The following is a 19149-nucleotide window of genomic DNA, read 5'->3' as shown; positions in this document are numbered from 1 at the left end:
TATTAGCATCTTACAATAGTGTGAGAATACAATGGTACAATACAATATGTAGAAGTTAATTGTTACCTTTGTTATAATTAATAAAATGATATCATTACATTTTCATTAAGGTCCACGCTTCATTTTGATGTCCTTAGTTTTTAGCTAATCTCCCTTTTCCAGGGGCCCGCTCAAGATGGGATAGTAGAGTTAATGTTCACATTCTTTAGCTTCTATGAGCTATGATATTTTTTCACACTTGGCTTCGTCTTGGTAACCTTCATAGTTTTGAAGAGCCCTAGCCAGATATTTTGTAGAACAGCCCTTATCTGAGATGTGTCCACTTTGGTGTTGTTATTATTTTGTTTCCTTGTTCCTACAAGTAGATAGATCCTATGTTTTAGAGAGGAAAACAGTAGAGGTCAAATGATGAGGGTTGGTCCTATGAAGGTATGTACTATCAGCATGATGCCTCATGACGCTGACCTTGCTTGCCTTCCTAAGTTAGCATCTGTCTAGTTTCTCAACAATAAATTTCTTCTTTGTTTCTCTTTTCCCATAGTGTGCTCTTTGCAAGGAAGTCTGTACTCAGAGCCCACATTTAAGAAGTGTGAAATTATGCTCCACCTCTTCAAGTATCTACATAAATTATTTGGAATTCATATGCATAAGAAATTTTTTTCTATTTTGACTCATTTGATTTTGAAATCATTTCATACTTACAAAAAAATTACAAAACCAGTACAGATTTTTATGTAACATCTTCCCCCAGCTTCCTGTACTGTTAAAATTGTACATAACCATAACACACTAAGAAAGTAACTTTTAGTATAATACTATTCTTGTAACTTCAGAATGAATTTCTCTGGTTTTTCTAATAATGCCATTTAACAAATTTTAACTAATGGGTCTCAGCTGACTTATTCCATACAAGAGTCCTTAACAACAAGCAGGGGAGAAAGCCCCCAGAAGACAGCCACTATATAGCAAAATACAGATAGCATTCATGTTCTGTCTGAACCATTTCAAGAGTGGTGTGCAGGAGTGTTGTAGATACTCACAGTGTTGTGCAACAAATCCCCCCTTTTTCATTTTGCAAAACTAAGCCATCCCCTAGGAACCTAGCAACCATAATTACACTTTCTGTCTCTGTGAGTTTGACCACTCCAAGCATTTAGTATAGTAGAGCCACACATTATTTGCCTATTAAATGTTTTTCTTTCATCTTTGATCTATTGCTGAGTAGTATCCTTGCATGGATATGCCAGGGTTTGATCAATCCCTCTCCAATGAAGAAAATGTGGGTACTGTCTAGTTTTAAGCTATTACAAACAAAGTTTCTATAAACAGTTATATACATGTTTCTATGTCAAAATAAATTTTCATTTCTGAGAAAATTGTCCCAAACTGTTACTGGTGGGTTGTAAATTATTTTCAGTTTTGAGGGGAGCTATCAAACTGTTTCCCAGTGTAGTCAAACCATTTTACATTCCCACCAGCAATGTATGAATGCGCCAGTCTCTCTGAACCCTCACCACTATTTGTTATTATCACCACTTTTCCTTTTAGTCATTCTGATAAATAACTAGTCTTAGTCTATTCAGACTACAACAGACAGACAGGTGATAGACCATGTACCAGTTATTGCCACCTTGACACAATCAAGAGTTGCCTGGAAGAGGGAAGCTCAATTGAAGAACTGCCTATATCAGATGGGCTTGTGGGTAATTGTGAGGCATTTTTCTTAATTTCTAATTGATGTAGCAGTGCCTGGGACTGGGCTGTATAAGAAAGCTAACTGATCATGTCCCTGGAAGTGAGCCAGCAAGCAGCATTCCTTCATGGCCTCGAATACTCAACATTACTCAACTGTACTCTTGACATGGTTCCAATAGAATATTAATGCTATGTATAATGTTCCTGCCATAATTGTTATGAATTATTAATTAATTAATTAATTAATTAACAATTTATCAATGATGGGCTATAATGTGAACATTTAAGCCAAATAATCCTTTTCTTCAACCAAATTGTGTTTGGTTGGTCATGGTGTTTATTACAGCAACAGAAAGCAACTAAACAGATACATTAGATAGATAGATAGATAGATAGATAGATAGATAGATAGATAGATAGATGATAGTCATAGATACATATACATATACTCTGAAATAAATTTTAAAGCAAATATCAATATGTTTTAAATATGAATATGTTTTCATATTGATAATACTAATTCAAAATTGTTCCTATTCCTTAATTTTAGTTGGAAATTTGTAAAAGTTGCATTTCTATCTCCTAAAGAATTTTCAGCGAAATTCAATTATCTTATTTATGTACCCCAAATTATATATATAAGAGTTCAGAGATACAAACAGAATCGTATCAACATAGTCATTGAAAATGGTATTTTCACGCCGGGCGGTGGTGGCGCACGCCTTTAATCCCAGCACTCGGGAGGCAGAGCCAGGCGGATCTCTGTGAGTTCGAGGCCAGCCTGGTCTCCAAAGCGAGTTCCAGGAAAGGCGCAAAGCTACACAGAGAAACCCTGTCTCGAAAAACCAAAAAAAAAAAAAAAAAAAAAAAAAAAAAAGAAAATGGTATTTTCTTTCTTCCTTCTGCCATGCTTATAACTATTCTGTATTTCTACATTTGGAGCATAAAAACACGTGACACTGGCCCTTTTAACACCAGTGTATAGGTGTTAAATGTAACCCAACACAACCAGTGGATAGGGAGATCCATTCTGTGGAAAGTCCAACCCCTTGGCCATTTTGAGTTTTTTGATGTACTTAAGCCAACAGGCTAGGAAGTAATAACAAACAGTATGAGAAAGGGTGACAAATCCAGACTACCAGAGGAAAAATGGATTGCTTCTCCACCATGGAGGTAGAGAAGATTATGTCAGGAGTGCAGGAGACCCTTCAGGGAGTCTCTTGGCACTACCATGTCCTGTGATTAAAGTAAAAGGGAAACCACAACAACCACATCCAGGCAGGGCAGCAAAGAGCCCAGACCCTTCCAGGATGAAGGCATGGGTCACTCCTCCAGGAAAAGAACCAAGACTTGCTGAGGTACTTGAAAAATGTGGAGAAAATACGTGATGGGTAGTAGAGGAAGGTAGTTATAATTACCAGCTAAGGCCATGTGAGCAACTGCAGAAATAAGAACTGCAAGTGAGGTTAGTGTCTCTGTCCCATTTTGTTAAGAACATGCACATTATATATATTGAGCTGGTATTTGCATTTTCTTTCCTCTATTTTTATGATGTAACATCAGTTGAAATAACACTGGTAGTTAAGTGTTGTAAATCTTTCTTACCATATTTAAAAGATGAAGCATTCCTCAAGGGGCTTAGTCACAGATTCTAAAACATATAACGCATTTGAGGTTCTAGGTGGCATAGTTATATCTCCTTAGGCAGAATTATGACTCGGTTATTGCTTTCATTTGGAAATTATGCATGACACAAGGAGGTATGATTGTGTGTCAAGTTGACAAGGGATAGAATTGTGATGACTAATCTTGGTTGGCAACTTGACTGCATCTGGAATAAACTGAAATACATGTTGCTGGGCATTGCTTTGAGGGATTTTTCTTAATCTGATTATTTGAAGAAGGAAGATCTGCCCTAAATCTGGGCCACACCTTCTGAAGGCAGCCCTCATAAAAGGAAATGGAAAAAGGAAACTTAGCTTTTTGCCAGCTTGCCCTTATTCTCAAGGGCAAATTTGTCTATCCTGTTCCTGTACTGGTATTAAATCCAGTTTCTTCAGGCGTCCAATGAGGACTGGAAACCAGAAGCTCTCCAGGAATCCTACAGAACCCTGGCACCAGGCTGAGACCTCAGAGACATTAAGCCTTGTGGACTAGACAACTACTAAATTCTCAGGCTTCGAACCACGACAGCCATTGTTGGACTACCGGAACATATCCTGTAAGCCAGTCTAATAAATTCTCTTTCTATATATTCATCCCATAAGTTCTGTTCTGTTAGAGAACCCTGGCTAGCACACAAGAGCTCAGTGATATAAATAGAACAGTATAAACATGATTATTGAAAACACAGCATTTGTAGTCTTCCTACTTCCGTGTTTATAATTACTCTGTACTTTCAGTTGGGGACATGAAGCACATATGAACTTGTTCCCTTTAACAAACATATAACATCCAGTGTGAAAGTAACAGGCTAGCTAGTGCTCATCTCCTCTTTCTGTATCTCATCCAACTAGATGTCCTAAGAAAGGGCTCATGGCAATAAGGCTTCCCGAGTTCCTTCCTGTTAATGGGAGTTTGCACCCATCATACTTGAAGTCACTGGATGCATATGAAGTCCTTGGCTCACAAGTGCATTCCCTGAATATTTTAAGACAGTTCCTCCGTTCTCATCTGGCAGGAAATATGTTTTAGAAAATTTAATTATAATTTAATTTTCTTTTGCTTGTGTCATTTTCGTTTTTAGATACACAGATATTTTTCTTTCTCTCTTAAAATACATTACTTTTATTAGCATGTATTTAGTTTATTAAATGTTTTCCTTAATGTGTAACTTAAATAATTTTAAAGAAATATTTTCCCCCTATCAAATATTTTACTCCTTTTTTCCTGTTTTCTTTCATTGATTTTCTTTTTTGAGAAATCCTACCATCTTCAGAGAACTTCCTCTTACAGCCTCAATTTCAGTTATACATTTGGGAGTCGTCTTCATCATTTCATTTCTTTTAAATTATAAAACAAGCCGCCGCCCCTTTACTCTGTTTCCTTTAGCTATTTAATTGTGTTTGTTCATTCTTATATTCTCTGTTATTAATAGTGTTTGATTGATTTGTTTGGATGGTATTGTTTTTATTCTTTCTCTCTTCTTCCTTCCTTCCTTCCTCCTGCCCTCCCTTCTTTCTACTTCCTTCCTGTCTTCCTTTCTTTTTCTTTCTTTCTCTCTCTCTTCCCTTTCTTTCTTTCTTTCTTTCTTTCTTTCTTTCTTTCTTTCTTTCTTTCTTTCTTTCTTTCTTTCTTTCTTTCTTATTATTTATTGTCTTGAGACACAGTCCTGCTCCATGGCCCAGCTTGGTCTCAAACTCACTGTGTTGTCTGGCGTTGATGTTGAACTGATAGTCCCCCTTTGTCAGGCTTCCAGGGCCTGGAATTACAGGCATTTGCTGCTGCCATTCCTAAGTTTCCTTTGGTTTCATCTTCTTTTTTGACATAGGATTTTTATTCATTTTTAGTTTTTCTGAGTTATTTCAGTTCACCTGTTTCACTGCTTCCAATTTGTATTATTATCTCACATTTTTAGTATTTTCTTAATATCTTGACTCATTTTGAAGTAATAAGTTAGAATTTGGGGTACTATTTAAACTTTTTACATTATTTGCTTGTTTGTTTATTTATTTTATGTGTATATGTGAGTGTGCACAATCTCACAGGCCTGGTTTGTTTTATATGTTTATTTTTTTACAATTCTTTCTTTTTTCCTTTTCTTTTAACAGCTGTTATAAGATTTAGAAGTTGATCTTCACTGTAATTTTTTAAATTAGTTCTTAACTTTTAGAAACATTTAAGATTAAGAATAAGGATGGCTTTTCAAAATTTAGGACATCCCATCTTCTACTATTCCTCTGTAATGTCAAAAATTTTGCTAAGACTTCCTGCCTCTGTTTCCTTGTCCAGCTCTATTTGATATTTTCTTCCACTCTCTCTATTATTCTTAATACCATTTAAATGACACTGAATTTAACTATAGATAATATTCTGTAGTCAGAAGTTTTCCTGTGTTCCAGCTGGCCAGTGGTCGAGACAAATCTCTCCCACTCGCGTCCCCCAAGTAAGCACACAGAGGCTTATATTAATTATAACTGCTTGGCCATTAGCTCAGGCTTATTACTGACTAGCTCTTATGATTAATTTAACCCATAATTCTTATCTATGTTTAGCCATGTGGATTGGTACCTTTTCTCAGTTCTGCCTTGTTGTCTTGCTTCCTCTGTGCCTATCTGGCGACTCCTGACTCAGCCTTCCTCTTCCTAGAATTCTCCTTGTCTGCTTCTCCCTCCTATACTTCTTGCCTGGCTACTGGCCAATCAGCATTTTATTTATCAACCAATCAGAGCAACACACATTCACAGCATACAGAATGACATTCCACAGCAATATTCTCAAGGTTTTGTGATACATGGCATATGAATTTTGTGGAGCCTATAACCCATCCTTGCTCACAAGCCAAGGTTGGTTCCAACTTTAACCTGTAATATGACACACAAAAGTGAATGAAGGTTGGGCCAGGCCACTAGTGTTTGCATTGTGTAAAGAGAGGAAAAGAATGTATCTCAACATAGATTGCTCAGAAAACAGGAAGACATCTTCAGGTGGCCTTAGCTGACCTAACCCTCTCTCATGCTGCCCTCAGTTCTCAGAATGGTTGTAGAATAGACTGAGAATGCCATATCCTCAGAAATGGAGGAAGCATCTAAAGCCACCCAAGCTGTGTCCTAAGCCCTTCTTAGAGTGGGATATTATGAAGCACTCAGGACCATGTGCACAGTGAACCTCCAGGACAGAGAGCTGGTGGTGTCTCTTGGCTGAGGTACAGTGTAGGGCCTGTGTAGATAAGACACAGTCTCCTGTGGGAAGTTCTCCCAAACTTTGAAAAACTGGCTTACCCAGGATTCTAGGCTTCTGTTTGTTCTTGCTGCCTACCTGTAAGTAAATTTACTTTTGAGTCTTCTGTCTCGTCAAATTTGAAAACCTTTGCCATGAAGCACTATCCTCCGGCAGATGTCATAAATGAAAGGAAAAATGACATAAGTGAGTACATTATAATTATTATTCACGTGGGATAATTATGGTATAGAGAGGCAGTCAGACTGGCTGATGGGGCAAAGTATCACAGAATATCAATGGGGAATAGAAGATAAAAAAATAGGAGGGAATGATAATGTTAAAGAAAAAAATGGGGACAAAATTACTAGCATTTTTGTTTATTTGTTTGTTTTTCGAGACAGGGTTTCTCTGTGTAGCTTTGCTCCTTTCCTAGATCTCACTCTGTAGACCAGGCTGGCCTCAAACTCGCAAAGATCAGCCTGCCTCTGCCTCCCGAGTGCTGGGATTAAAGGCATGCGCCACCACCGCCCAGCGAGCCAAGTCTTATAGCTGGATTATGGGTTACCTTTCCTACTTAGAAAATAGGGTGTTTTCCCATACACTGTTTCACATATGTTAATTCAAGGCAGCAGTACATTCCTATAGGCCTGCTCAAAAACCATGGCTTTGTGAGGCAGTGCATAGAGCCAGTGCTGTTCCTCAAGGAAAATGTATGCAAAGATGGGTAACACGGGTGGTATTTTTAAAAATCCGCAAAACAGAAGGACTGTAAAAGACCCACAGTGAGGCGTAACATTAAAAGTCGACCTCCTTCTTTTATGTTTAAGGGATGTTACTTTTTAGAATAACACGTGTGAAGCAAAGGACAGATGAGCATGAGCTGAGAAGTACTAAGGTGAGCTGTCTTTCTCCCTGAGGTGTTGGTTACTCTTGTGTCATGTTGATAAACACACCGACCAGAACATCTTAAGGGAGGAAGGATTTCTTCTAGCTCACTGTTCTGGGGGTGTCAACCCATCGAGGTGTGAGAAGAAGTGGCAGAGCTCCTGGAGGAGGGAGCACCTCACTTCAAAGGAAACCAGGGAGCAAACAGCAGCTCAATCCAGGGGATGGAACACAAGCCTTCAGAGCCCCGCCCTCGTGCCTCATTTCCACCAGGCAGGCCCCGCTTCCTAACGGTTCTTCTGCCTCCAGAAGAAGCAGCGCAAGGTAGAAGAACACCTGCTCACAGCACACACCTATGGCTTGAATTTCAGATTCCGATTATGACAGTCCTGTTCCTTCTTTCTTTACAAGTACAGCTCTACTTTTCTAGATCAGGGTCCGTTAACTATGGTTCATGAGGCAAATTGTGTCTGCTTTTTACGTTTGTGTGGCCAACCCCATTTAATTTCTCAAATGGTTGGTAGAGAAATCACAGCAAGAACATTTCCTGTCATGTGAATGTCATATGAAACTCAAATTGAGCATCTATCAGTAAAAATTCTTTCGAACACATCCCACTCATTCATTTGCGTGTCATCTGGGGCTATATTTGGGATACCATGAAGCTGAATAATTCTAAGGGAAATCAGACAGCCTGAAAAGCCTCAAAGATTTCTTCTCTGGACTTTTACAGACCCCATAGTACCCTTGTTAAGTCCCTAGGAAGTCGAAACATGGATTGTATTACCGTGATCTAGTTCGTGGTGAAGCCTGCCTGCCAACATTCTACTGGACTCCTGAGAAGAAACAGTAACACTCATCTTCACTGTTTTTTTTTTCAGTCAGTATTGGACCCAGACACCTTTAGCTCATCCTGTGGTGTCCTCAGCCCTTTAGAATGCTAGTTCCTGGCATAAGCTGTGTTCGTTCTGACTACTCTCACTAACCCCTCCATGGTTCCCTGTATCTAAGTTTCCAGCGCAGTGAAAGCCTCCTGCAACTCCTGCCCACCCCTGCGCTCTGCCAGGCAAAAGCAGTCAGTCCTCTGTTCTCCTGGAGTACATATGCAGGCACTGGGGCCAGGTCACCTTACCTGGCTTCTGACAAGCCAGCTGTCATCTTCCCCAACACTTCTAAATGTCTGTTGACGCCCATAATGAGCATCTCCATGGAAGAGCTTCCACTGGACATTTTTTTTTTAAACTCTCTTACCAGTGCCACAGCCACCCTTTAGGCAATTCCCAAGATGTACTTGTTGATTGTCTCTGATGGATGGATTGGGCACTTAGGATGTTGGGTAGCAGCCTGGCAAGGAGGAGGAACCATGGGCTCAGGCTCTATAAGGCTGGGTCTAGGGTGGGGTCTATTGATTATGTGTTTTTTTCCTTCTCACTCCTTGGTTCATTGGATGGGAACTGTACTAAAGGGGAGAAGAGAGTGTGAGTGAGGCGAAGCAACTCGCCTCCATCTGCCTTCAATTCTAGAGCTGAGAAACAATTTCCAGACTGCCTTGTACACAAGAACCTGATGTGGTCACAGAACATTCTGTCTTCCTCTTGCTATACAAGCAAGTGCACCAATTTCTCCAGGCTCATAAACTCCGTGGGCTTTTTCCAAGGGCTCTACTTAGGCCCCTGCCCAGAAATGGGAGGCTTTGAAACTTCCTTCAGATGGGAACATTGTGTTTCTAAACATCCAGCCCCACCGTGCGCTGACCGTCCCTCATGCAGGTAGCTGGGCCAGCCCAGGAGGTTCCATGGGCTTTGGGCTTCCGTTAGTGCTTAATTTCTGGAATGTTCAGGAAGCCATAAGCTTTGCAGCACTCTTCAGTGATGTCTTTCAGTGAATCAAAGTGTGTTTAATGCATTTTTCTGGTGGAGACCTAGGGGATGACACAGAATGGCTGTTGGCAGAGGGGAACTGGGCCAAAGAAGCATTCAGAGAAAGGACTAAGTCAGACCTGAGGAAGGTGTCGCAGTCCTCCGGTTCCCTTTCTGGATCTTTTGTGCTGTCTCCCACAGCAGGACAAAATTTCTAGTGCCCAGCTTGAGTGTAGAGGATGGGGAAGAAGAAAAGCGAAGACACGTCCAAGTTCACATGCAAGTAAGCCAGCCACTGAGCACTGCTTCACACACACTCCCCAGGCTGGCTGGAGCTGGATGGCACTGTTTCTTCTTGTCCTTTTACTCAGTATTTGATGTTGTACAAAGGTACTGAGTGCTAGAGTGGAGACCAAGCACTGGACATGGGAAATGGACAAGCATTATGTCCAGCTACCTCTTATAGAACCAGACCAGGATATCAAATGCCCAGTGTACCTTGAGAACAAAATGAGATAGCATCTGTGAAACCACTATAACCACTATCCAAGTAGAAAGCATTATTAGTAGACCCACTAATTGGATTCAGGCAGATACCAATACACTCACTACACCATCCCCATGGCCACTAGTCTTTATAATATCACCAGCAGAGTATTACTAATAAAGAAGTAGAGAGCCAGGCAATGGTGGCACACACCTTTAATCCCAGCACTCAGGAGGCAGATCATTTCCTTGAGAACACCAGCTTCTCCAGAATACGATCAGTTGCAGAAAGGACACACACATATCTGGTTTTGTGAATGTGCAGGGCAGGTCGTAATTAGGTTTTCCCTCCAGCTGGCAGAGAATTGTTCTGGCAATAGAAATAGGCAGTATTCAGAACCCCCACCAGTGTGGTGGTTTGAACGAGAATGGCCCCCATAGGCTCACATATTTGAATGCTTGGTTCCCAGTTGGTGGAACAGTTTGGGAAGGATTAGGAGGTATGGCCTTGTTGGAGGAGGTGGGTCGCTGGGGGTGGGCTTAGAGGTTTCAAAAGCCTACAGCATTCCCAGTTACCTATCTGTGCCTTGTGCTTGTGGATCACATATAAGCACTCAGCTAGTGCACCAGTATCATTCTTGCCTGCTGCCATGTTCCCTGCCATAGTGGTCATGGACTCATCCTCTGAGACTGTAAGCCCTCATTAAATGCTTTCTTCTATAAATTGCCTTGGTCATGGTGTGTTTTGATGGCAATAGAAATGTAACTAAGACACCACAATGAATCTCTTTTCCTTACTGTGAGGTTCTTCCTTTGCTAAGCATGGCTGGTCCTTTCTTGGAGATTAATAGGTAGTAGCTCTTTCAGAACTGGACTTTTACATTTCCCTTGTTATAAATCAAACATTAAATGTCTTACCTGACCTCCTGATTTTTTCATTGTGGTAGCTAGTTTTAAATAAAATCATTTATTTATTCTTTGACAACTTTATTCATGTATACACTGTATCTTGATCATACCCAATATAAATCTTATCTCTCAGGTCCCCACAACACATCTCCTCCCTGCTTTATGACCTCTTATTCTTCTTTATAACCCACTGAGTTCAGTATTCCCTTGTGCACACACATATGGAATTATCCACAGGAGCACGAGCAACCTACCAGTGTCTCCCTAAGAAAAACTTCCACTCCACTGTCCTTGCTGGAATTTTGACTGGCTTGGTCATGTGAAGCTCTTGTGCAGGTAACCATAGATAGTATGAATTTGTGAATGAAACATCCATGTCATATCCAGAAGACAGCATTTTATAGCACCCTGCCCACCCTCCAGTTCTTACTTTCTTTCTTTTTCTTCTGAGACTTTCCTGAGTCCTAGGGGCTTGGCATAGATGTCCAGTTTGAAGGTGAGCACTCAGCAGTCACATATTCTCAGCAATTCAATCAGTAATGAGTCTCTGCATTGACTGCTGTCCACTGCAAATAAATAAACAAGCAAATAATAAATAAATAAGCTTCTCTGGCCGAGGCTGAGAGAAGCACTAATCTATGGATAGGAACAATAGTCAGGTTTCTGTATGCCATGGCTGCTGGTACTGTCTCTGGAGGCCATGGAACCTGTGGGAAGTGGAAACTAGCCACTAGGTTGACACTAAGAGTAGCCCCTTGGTTTCTACCACATATTCTGTGTCCTTGTCTGCTTCGATGTGAACTTCCTTCACAACATACTCTTACCACCTGGTAGGCTGCTTACAATCTGTTCCCTTACCTAGTGATAGAATGAAACCAACTCAAAATCAATCCCCCCAACACACACACACACACACACACACACACACAGTTGTTCCTGACAGGCATTTTGGTCACAGCAATGAAAAAACCCCACATGCCCACCCTTAAAATGAATCCGCAGAGGATGATGAGCCGATGACCTTTCAGTGACTCCGGGGAGGCCATTCTTCATCTAGCTATCTTGTCCTCTGCACTATCGTTGCTCTGCCACATGTTGCATTTAGTTACAGTATCCTTCTGGTCAGACGCTTTACCTCTCCTCAAAACACATGCCTGTTTGAGAAGTAACAGTAGTCTTCAACAAAGATCTAACACTCTCTGATTACTCTGAAGTGGCTCCCTGATTGCAGAAAATATGGTTATAATCATGTGTGTGCACATGTATGTGCCAGTAAACACATTAACTATGTATGCATGTGTGTGGAGGCCAGAGGTCAGTATCAGCAACTTTTTTTCAATTACTATCCAACTTATTTGTTTAATTGTAAAATTATATTATTTATTCATTGTATGCATATGTCTCTGGGTATGAGTGCAGGTGTGTGGGTATGTATGTCATGGAGCAAGTGTGGAGGTCAGAGGAAAACTTGGAGGAGTCAGGCCTCTCATTCCCTCACGCTCCCCTGGGACCAATCTTAAGATGTGCAGGGCAGAGGCAGGTATATCTCTTTGAGTTTGAGGCTATCCTGGTCTTCATATTGCATTCCAGGCCAGCCAGGGTTACACAGTGAGACCCTGTCTCAAATAAACCAAACCAAACCAAGACCAAAGTCGGGTCTTCAAAGCTTGGTGGCAGAAACACCATCACACTGGCCCTCCAGCTTTTATTTTGTTTTATTTTATTTTATTTTGCGTCAGAGACACTCATTAAACCTGGAGCTCACCTGTTCAGCTAGGCCGGTGGCCACCTAGCCCTGGTGTTCTTCCTGCCTGTCCCCTACGCTTGGGATACAAGTACAGGCACAAGGCACGGAACCTAGCATTTTATGTGGATGATGGGGGCAGAACTCTAGTCATCATGTGAGTTCTAAACAATTGTATTTTACCAGCTTTATTGGCTAGTTTGATATCAAATTGATACAACCTGGGTCTCTTTGGAAGAGGAACTGTAAATTGAGAAAATGCCCACACCAGACTGGTTTGTGGAAATCCTGTGCTGCATTTTCTTAATTGAGAATTACTGTGGGAGGGTTCAGCTCAGCTGATGGTGGGCAGAGCCACACCTGGGCTGGTGGCCCAGTGTGCTATAAGAAATCAGTCTGAGTAAGCCAGGAAGAGTAAGCCAGTAAGCAATGCTCTTCCATGGCCTCTGCATCAGTTCCTGCCTCTGGGTTCCTGCCTCTGGGTTCCTGTCCTGACTTCCCTGGATGATGGACTACAAGTTGTAAGTTGAAATAAACTCTTTCCTCCCCAAGGTGCTTTTGGACATGGTGCTTTATCACAGTCATGGAAACCCTAACTAAGAAAACAACTGAGCCATTTTACTATCCAGCCACCCCCGCCACCACCAAAGCAGGAAGCTGGAGGAAAAGAGACACTTCTCGGTTTATCCTTTCAGCAATTACAGTGATTTTAGAACAATGTGACTTATTAACTACCCAGAAATTAGCTTTGAGAACATGAGGCCAAGCAGAACTTCTTTGGTAAAATTTGAGTCATGGGACAAACTAGTTTGAGAATTTCACTAAAATTAATAACTATGTATAGACACCTCCTGTGTATTATATTAAAAATTCAGATCTGGAGGTATCAATCCCCACTCCACCATGACCCCACCTCCCACCGTGACTCCACCTCCCACCATGATCCACCTCCCACCATGACTCCACCTCCCACCATGACTCCACCTCCCACCATGACTCCACCTCCCACCATGACTCCACCTCCCACCATGACCCCACCTCCCACCATGACCCCACCTCCCACCGTGACTCCACCTCCCACCGTGACTCCACCTCCCACCATGACTCCACCTCCCACCATGACTCCACCTCCCACCATGACTCCACCTCCCACCGTGACTCCACCTCCCACCGTGACTCCACCTCCCACCGTGACTCCACCTCCCACCGTGACTCCACCTCCCACCATGACTCCACCTCCCACCATGACTCCGCCTCCCACCATGACTCCGCCTCCCACCATGACTCCACCTCCCACCATGATCCACCTCCCATCATGACCCCACCTCCCACCATGACTCCACCTCCTACCATGACTCCACCTCCCACCATGACTCCGCCTCCCACCATGACTCCACCTCCCACCATGACTCCACCTCCCACCATGACCCCACCTCCCACCATGATCCACCTCCCACCATGACCCCACCTCCCACCATGACTCCACCTCCCACCATGACCCCACCTCCCACCATGACTCCACCTCCCACCATGACTCCACCTCCCACCATGACTCCACCTCCCATCATGACTCCACCTCCTACCATGACTCCACCTCCCACCATGACTCCGCCTCCCATCATGACTCCACCTCCCATCATGACTCCACCTCCTACCATGACTCCACCTCCCACCATGACTCCACCTCCCACCATGACCCCACCTCCCACCATGACTCCGCCTCCCACCATGACTCCACCTCCCACCATGACTCCACCTCCCATCATGACTCCACCTCCCACCATGATCCACCTCCCACCATGATCCACCTCCCACCATGACTCCACCTCCCACCATGACTCCACCTCCCACCATGACCCCACCTCTCACCATGACTCCGCCTCCCATCATGACTCCATCTCCCACCATGATCCACCTCCTACCATGATCCACCTCCCACCATGACTCCACCTCCCACCATGACTCCGCCTCCCACCATGACTCCACCTCCCACCATGACCCCACCTCTCACCATGACTCCGCCTCCCATCATGACTCCATCTCCCACCATGATCCACCTCCTACCATGACTCCACCTCCTACCATGACTCCACCTCCCACCATGACTCCACCTCCCACCATGACCCCACCTCCCACCATGACTCCACCTCCCACCATGACCCCACCTCCCATCATGACTCCGCCTCCCATCATGACTCCGCCTCCCATCATGACTCCACCTCCCACCATGACTCCACCTCCCACCATGACTCCACCTCCCACCATGATCCACCTCCCATCATGACTCCACCTCCCACCATGACCCCACCTCCCATCATGACTCCACCTCCCACCATGACCCCACCTCCCATCATGACTCCACCTCCCACCATGACCCCACCTCCCACCATGACTCCACCTCCCACCATGACTCCACCTCCCACCATGACCCCACCTCCCACCATGACCCCACCTCCCACCATGACTCCACCTCCCACCATGACCCCACCTCCCACCATGACTCCACCTCCCATCATGACTCCACCTCCTACCATGACTCCACCTCCTACCATGACTCCACCTCCAACTATGATTCCATCTTCCACCATGACTCCACCTCCCATCATGACTCCACCTCCCACCAAGACTCCACCTCTGGTTATGGCTCCACCTCCCATCATGACTCCACCTCCCACCAACACTCCACCTCCGGTTATGGCTCCACCTCCCACCATGACTCCACCTCCAAAGGGAGTATTATGTGTCACGTGCATTTTCTCTAAGTAGGGTCCAACACCCCTGCCATGACTCTTCCCTTCCTACCTAATGATCCAAGTGCTACTACTACAGGCAGCACTGCCCACTCTCACTAAAACTTTAGCCCCTGACACCCAGGGACCAACTTTAAAACTCCCTAGGATCTGCAACACGAATCTTCATTCTCCACAAAAGGCTGGCTCTTCTACTTAGACGCCGCACCCAGCCCTAGCTGAGCTGGGGCCATTTCAGATACCCCATTCCCAGATGTGCTGGCTAGTTTTTATGTCAACTTGACACAAGCTAGAGTCATTATGAAAGATGGAATCTCAACTGAGAAAATGGCTCCACTAGACTGATCTATAGGCAAGCCCTGCGGTGCCTTTTCTTGATTGATGTTTCATTTGGCAAGGTCCAGGTCACTGTGAGCAGTGTCACCCCTGGACTGGTGGCCCTGGGTCCTAACAGGCTGAGTAAGCCATGAGAGCAAGCCAGTAAGTAAGTAGCACTCCTCCATGGCCTCTGCACATGTTCCTGCCTCCCAGTTCCTGCTAACTCTACACAGGATACTAAATGGGAAGCTTTGATCTGAAGAAGAGAATAAAAACACCCAAGATGGCATGAGTGAATAATTCCAGAAGAGTTAATGAAAAAGAGCTAAGAAAAGACCACAAAATGACAGGAACTATATTAGTGAATAGGAGTAGGACCCAAGGTGTTTTAAGGTTGAGGAGAAAAAGACTTAGGATTCAGCCTCTTCTCCCATTTCTTGGTAGTGCCACCCCAAGAAACCATGTTACCTTACTTCTCAACCCCATATTTCCCTCTTCTATAAGACTGCATAGCAGATTCACCTTATACCTTTGGAGTAAAAATAAGTGAGCAAATGTCCCCTCCCTTCAAAAGTTTTACATAAACATTAACTAGTTTGTTAATACTACAACACAAAATTGTTCTGTTTATACTTTTGTCCGAGGCAGTCTTTAAGAAAAATTTAAAAAGTCCTAAGATTGGAGTGGCTGAAGGATGCAAAGATTCTCTGGAAGTGGATAACCAGTGAAGACATTTTTGCACACAAGGTAGGATTTGTGGGGAAGTTTGCACATGGGTGAGGTTTAAGCCATTATTTTTATGGAACGGCAAGGCAAATATCCAACATACCCCTATCACTTTCATGTCCTCTACACTCCAACCTCCCCTTCCTCCCCTCTCTCCTCTCCCTTTCTTCCTTGGTTCCTTTCAGTGAGGACTAAGAGATTCCAGAAAAATCTAGCAATAGCATAACACTTCCCTCAACTGCATGAAGCTCCTAAATGAAACCCTGAACCATGAGGGCCACAGATGGGTGAGGCGGTGGCCCGAGATACTCAAGCTCTGTGCATTTTGCCATTTTACAAAAGACTTAAGTAGAATAGTAATTGAGGGAAGCAATTGGATCAAAAGAAATTATTTGCTAGGCAGTTTAGGAACCAGAAAATGCTTAAAATGCAAACCACAAAATGAAGACAACCTCGAAGGTTAATGAAATCCTGCAACAATAGACACAGGAAATGAAGAATTGCAATAAAGCCTCCTCCCAAATCGATTAAGCAGTCATACCAGCATCCTTCCAAATGGAGAACGCTCTCCAGCTTCATTGATGCTGCCTCAGAACTGCTGAAATAAAGACAAGATGTTTAGATTAAATGCCCCAGTGCCTTCTCTCCTCACCAGACCAAGAGTAAAGAAAGACCCCAGTCCCTCCCAGCACTGCTGAGGCCAGCACTGACTGGTGCAGCAAAGCCTGGTAGGTGTCTCGCAAGGATTTGTTGAAAGATTTAGTCTGTGGGTCTAGCTGCTAGAAAGACATTCATTAAGATCTGAGGAGGAAAGAGTGGAGAGACTGTGGTGGGTCTAGAGCAGAGCCAAAACCACCAGTCTGGGAAAGGAACTTGAACAAAGTCACAAAGTCAGAACTAGTACGATTGACAGCACAGTTGGAAAGGTAGGGACCGAGAGGTTGAAAAAGAAAAACTTGCTAATGGATTCAAGATTGAAGGGAGGGAATGGATGCCATAAAGACTCCAAGTTCAAGATTTAGGAATTCTAAGTCTGCTGAAGAGTAAAACAACAGGAAACGTTAAACCCTGAGAACAGGACTGAGGCAGGTGGGCATGGGCATGGGGATGGAGAGAAGGAAGTTGCCACCAAATCTGTAGGATTCACATGGTGCACATAACCATGGTTCTATTTCTGGCAAAACATGTTTTTGAGATACAGATAATGGTACCAACACTGGTAATGAGTGCCTGGAAGCTGGAAATGCAATCAGTGAACTCCACTAATTACATAAACTGAGAAAAGTGTTAGTTCAGGGCCGTTGGGCAATTGTTGGGAGGCCTCCGAGTTCAAGACCTGATTCCACAGTCCGTTTACCTGAGACCTTGGCTCTATCACCTAGACAACTTGTGGTTTTGTTTGGTCTCTAAGAAAGGGTAAAGTATCTTAGAATTTGCTCTTCAGTTATTGTGAGAGCCAATGAGATGCTGTGGTATATGATCTTTGAAAACCTAAAAGTAGTACCCAGACCACATGACATAATTATGTGTCAATAATAAGGAAGATCCATTGCCAAACCATTAATCTAGGACATCAGTTAATACCTTCTAAAATTGTATGGTTTCTTTCCAAGGAAAAGCTGATGTTATTTTGGTTTTTGGTCTATTTGTTTAACTTGATGTCCCAAAGTCTTAGACTCTTCCAAGAGACTGGTGAATAGCCTGAACTGGGTCTGGCATGTTCATACTCCTCCACCTGGCACCAGATTCTGGATGCATTGATGTAGATGGTCCTGTTGGCATGTCCAGCATAAATAACCCTTTCCTTACCCATTTTGCAAGCTGTCAGGACAACAGGACATTATAAGAGTTGGCATCCAAGTATAACCTAGCCACCTTGGACCTTATTTTCTCCATGAGGTAAGCTTAGTTGACCGTGAAGGCAAATGGAGGGTAATTCTGTGGGAAATCACAGGAAATTGGACCACTTGGGTGCCATGTAGTAGAGATCTTATGTGTGTTGGGCCAATTGATTTTCAATGAAAACATCACCTCTGTCTGCTCCTGTTTTTGCTGACAGCACACGGGAGAAATGCTGAGCCAGGAAAAATCAGTAGCAAAGTTCGGCCTGTGGTCTTCTCTGCACTCAAGGCACACAAGCCTTTCCCGACGGAACAATCTAATAGGCAGAGCTCAATTACAGCCTGATTAGAGATTAGCCCCTGAGCCCACAGGGGCCAGAGGACAAAAATGGACTCTGAGGCCCTGAACCCTACTTCCGTACCCTTTCTTTCTTCCGGCTTGTACATTTTGTTTGATCTCCTTTTGTACCATCAAATGAGTCGAATGTCACTGTTATATTACAATAACTATTTTACAATAAGCTCACCCTTCAATTAAAGAGTGTGGGCTCACCCCTGTCTTCTATTGAGCACTGGAGGGACATAAATGCAGCTCTAAGGCCCAGCCACCTCCAGGGTTGGCCAAGTCAAGCAGCAGTGACATCAAGCCCTCCTGGCTCACCTGGCTCGAGGTGGAACAAAATATCAGAAAGGCAGTTTGAAACCTGCAACTCACATTCGTGGGGACAAGGTTTCCTTGCGGGTTACTACGGGTAGAATTGGTGCTAATGGTGGTGTTGGCAGTCGGTTTCGGAGTCCTCCAGTGTTAGTAGCAGAAAGGATGCCTTCTCAACTCGATTCTCTGTCTCCTATTGACTTCACTGTCATAATTCCTACTTTATATGCTTCCTCTATTTTTTTATCCCCACGGTACCAACAAAGCAAAACTAACATCTTCCTGCTGTCCTCCCCGTCTCCACCTGTTCTTAGAAAACAATCTGATCTCAGTCAATAAAACAGCAATGACAGAGGAAGTAAGATAAAGATCCTAAATGTAGTGAGAGTAAAAAGGGAAA

The sequence above is a fragment of the Peromyscus californicus genome, unplaced genomic scaffold (assembly GCF_007827085.1).
Source record: "Peromyscus californicus insignis strain IS unplaced genomic scaffold, ASM782708v3 Scaffold_17__1_contigs__length_78620276, whole genome shotgun sequence".
Classification (NCBI taxonomy): Eukaryota; Metazoa; Chordata; class Mammalia; order Rodentia; family Cricetidae; genus Peromyscus; species Peromyscus californicus.
Note: the sequence above shows the minus strand (reverse complement) of the source record.